General features: G+C 45.7%; 1 pseudogene across 1 annotated transcript; it reads right to left on the bottom strand.

Annotated features, from left to right (window-relative positions):
- Positions 1 to 314: 314 nt before the first annotated feature.
- On the bottom strand, positions 315 to 3,189 carry LOC308439280 (small ribosomal subunit protein uS5-like; annotated as a pseudogene). The gene is made up of 2 exons: positions 3,123 to 3,189; positions 315 to 1,175 (listed from the first exon to the last, which is right to left on the bottom strand). The product of its transcript is annotated as a small ribosomal subunit protein uS5-like (transcript).
- Positions 3,190 to 4,069: the final 880 nt, after the last annotated feature.

Genomic DNA, 4,069 nt, shown 5'->3' with positions numbered 1-4,069 from the left:
AGTAAATATGTGTAAATTCCTATAGAACCCCACCATATATAAAGGAAATTTGAAACTGGATTAAAATCAGTCTATATACAAAAGTCAAAACACAAATATAAAACTAAATAAAACCACATGATTTTGAGCTATGTAAAGTAAAGGATTTAGGAAACTCTTTTTTCTTAAGATTTTTTTCCCTTACGACTTTATTTAAAGAGAGAGAGAGAGAGAGAGAGAGAGAGAGAGAGGGAGAGAGAGAGATGGATGTACAGATTTTTTTTTTTTTTAAAAAAACAGACTTAGTTAATTTATTTTGTCTTTTATAAAAACCCTTATGTGGTAGCCACAGCTGGAGCCTGGGTCCTCTGAACAGAGACTCTGGTTTTCACAAGATGATTAGTGAATTCCTGATAAGGAGACTTGATAAACACAGTTTCTTTCCAGAGGTCAGGGGTCACGTAGCTGTAAGTCTTTGAGATGGCATCAAAGGTGGCCTTGGCAAAGTTGCCCAGGGTGGCAGTGCAGCCTCTGGCTGAAGTGTAGCAGTCATCTATACTGGCCATCATCAGAAGCTTCTTGGGCACAGGAGCAGAGACAATGCCAGTGCCTCTGGGGGCAGGAATGAGACGCACCATCACAGAGCCACAGCGGCCTGTCACCTTGCATGGGACAGTGTGGGGCTTGCCAATCTTGTTCCCCTAGTAACCTCTCCTCACAGGGACGATGGAAAGCTTGGCCAGGATAATGGCCCCTTGGACGGCAGTGGCAACCTCCTTGGAGCACTTAACACCAAGATCAACGTGACCATTGTAGTCCCCATATCGACAAAAGCCTTGAACCTGGTCACTGGCCAGCCCGGGTCTGCTTCTGCACTGGCATGATTTTCAGAACCTCATCCTTTAGAGATGCACCCAGGAAAAAGTCGATAATCTCAGACTCCTTAATGGGCAGGGAGAACAGGTAGATCTCCTCCAAAGACTTGATCTTCATGTCCTTAACCAGGCGGCCCAGCTTGGTGATAGGGATCCACTCCTTGTCTTCAGCTTTACCTCCACGAGCCCCGCGGCCTCGGCCTCGACCAGGACCGCGGCCCCTAAGACCGCTGCCGAATCCTCCGCGGAAGCCACTGCGGTCTCCTAGGCCTGGGTCCCAGGGTCCTCCAGGCCCTCCCGCTGCACCGGCGTCATCCGCCACTTGGTGTTTTCCCGAAGAAGAAGAAGCACATGTACAGATTTTTAAAGAGAATTTTGGAAGTACATTTTGTTTTAGGAGCTTTTTGGTTTTTGCATCTTCTCTGACTGTTTTGTCTACGTTTTCTATGTTGTCTTCGGCCCTTGAGATTCTCTCTTCCATCTCTTGTAGTCTGTTGGGGATGCTTGCATCTGATTTCATTTTTAGGTTTTGTGTTTCCTCTTTAAAAGCTTCTATTTGTTTATGTGTGTCCTCCTGTGAATGTTCAAGGGAGTTATTCACACGCTTCTCGAAGATCTCCATCATCATCGTGAAGTATGATTTCAGGTCTGAGTCTTCTTTTTCTGGAGTGTTTGGCAATCCACTGCTTGCTGTGATGGGAGAGCTGGGTTCTGATGTTGCCAGGTTGTCTTCGTTTCCATTGCTTAAGTTCTTTCGTTTTCCTCTTGCCATCTTGTTATCTGTGATTATACGTGGTCTTGCTGTCAGTGACTGGCACCTGTCTCTCCTGTGGATCTCAGGGCCCGTGGGCTCAGGAAGAAAATTGTTTCTGAGTGTTTGACTTTTAGTGGGCAAACATTGAGTTCTGGTGGCAGTGACTCAGCTCTGTCTTTGTGGGATCAGGTGTGGGAGCTCTTGTGAGGCTGTTCTGGGAGTTCAGACCTCTGCCCACAGGTCCTGAGTACTACTGGAAGGGACCTGGCTCTTTCTCTAGGCCAAAATGGACCCTTTTCCAGAAAGCACAGTACTCTCTGCTCTCTGAGAACTCCTGGTGTGCTCTCCCTGAGCCTATGTGCCAGACTCACCTCTGGTCCAGGTGTAAGAGGGCCCATGGAGTTGATCTTCAAGCACTGCCTTTCCCGGGCAGACCCCGGTTCCTACTGACAGAGGCCCAGCCCTTACTATGGGCCAGAGGAGCACCTTTTCCACAAGCACTGCCTAGCTCTCTCTGCTCTTTGGTTACTCACAGTGCAATCTCACCAGGCCTGTGACCCTTAAGATTTTATTTTAAATTATGTTTATGTATGTGTGTATGTATGTATGTATGTATGTGTGTGTATGTGTGTATTATGTGTGTATGTATGTATATATATGTGTGTATGTACGTACATATGTATGTATGTATGTACGTATGTATGTATGTGGATATATGTATGTGAGTTCAGTAGCTGAAGGCGCCAGAAGAGTCCATTGATTTCCCTGAAGTTGAAGCTCCCGGCAACTGTTCAAATTGCTGAGCCATCACTAAAAAACTATTTTGTTTAGTTATACCACAGTTTTAATGACTGTGGTGGCTTGAATAGGTACAGCACCTATAGTTATGCATTTGAATGCTTGGTCCTTAGGAAGTAGCACTATTAGAAGGTGTGGCCTTGTTGGAAGAAGTGAGTCACTGTAGGGACAGGTTATACTGAAGCTTGGACCAGTGACTCAGTCTCCTGATGCCTGCAGATGGAGATATTGAATTTCCAGCTCCTTCTCCAGCACCATGTCTACCTGCACACTGCCATGCTTCCTGCCATGCTGATAATGGACTGAACCTCTGAACCTGTCAGCCAGCCCCAATTGAATTTTATAAAGTTGTCCTTTATAAAAGTTGCTGCGTTCATGGTGCGTATTCACAGTAATGAAATCCTAAGGTAATGACACAGACTTTTCTATGGATTTAGTCAAATCACTTGGTTCTGCTTTGAACTTGTAAGGGAAGCACAGAAGACCTTCAGTCAGTCAGAGAGCAGATTGCAGAGAAGGAGGCGGGGCATAAGTAAACAGCTGGGGACAGAGGAGGAGAGGTGGGAAGCCGTGGAGATGCCACGATGCCTTCCCCTTATAGACAGATCCTCAGAAAGCAGTGAAGTGAAGTTTGGAGTTGGTAATGGTGGGCAGAGGGCAGAGTCTAGCCTCTGGCTTCTCCAGAGTGTAAATTGATCTACAGCGCATTTACTTACTGTCATCAAAGAGAAGGCAAGGCTGTTTGTTGGTCTCCACTGTCTGATATGAGAGCCACATCCCCATGTTCCATCTGCCTCTCGGGGCTCTTTGTCTGTTTCTGCTTCTCATAACTAACCATCTCATTCCTAAGTCCCGTTATAGCTTTGTTATTTTTCTCTTTGTGTCAGAGCTGTTTTGTGTCATAATAAAACACCAGAGGTTGGGTACATTAAAAGAAAAAAAAAGAGATTAGGCAGGCCATGGTGGTGCACACATTTAATCTCAGCAGCACTAAGGAGGCAGAAATGGGCAGATCTCTGTGTTGGAGGCCAGCCTGGTCTCCAGAGCGAGTCCCATGACAGTTAGGGCTACACAGAGAAGCCCTGTCTCAGAAACCAGACAAACAAAGAAACAAAAATGAAAAACAACAAACAAAAGCAGAAGAAACTTTTTTTTTAAAGCTCATAGTTCTAGGAATAGAGAAGTCAAGACTGTGCCTCTCCATCTATGTGTGGCTGTGTGGTGGCGTGGTCAGAAGGAATCACTTGGAGAGAGCCTGCGTGGGAGAGAGGTCAGGTGCTGAGAGTAATAAAGCCATGGATGAAGACAGCCAAATTCACTTTAGGATAAACACAACGGAAGCAGCAAATCCAGCCCTCAGACTTGGCCTACAGCCACCACACGGGCATCAGTCCTTCTCATACCTCAATACTGCTGTCCTCGGATTAGTCCCAACACAAAGCTCTCATCTCACGAGAGGTTCAGCATCACCATCCCACCAGGGATGCTCTTGACCTCCAAACCATCTTGACTCCAATGATTTTGTTTACGAATGCTTCATGTTGCAGCAGATGAAACACAACTTGCTGTGCCATCTTGTTGGGAAAATTATTGAAATAGTTTTTTACAAAAAAGGACCCATAAGCAATTTTAAGGGAGCTACGGAGCAGTTAAGAACACTAAT

Source organism: Micromys minutus, assembly GCF_963924665.1.
Source record: "Micromys minutus genome assembly, chromosome: 29".
Taxonomy (NCBI): Eukaryota; Metazoa; Chordata; class Mammalia; order Rodentia; family Muridae; genus Micromys; species Micromys minutus.
The sequence above is the reverse complement of the archived record's forward strand: the minus strand, read 5'-3'. Positions and strand labels throughout refer to the sequence as shown.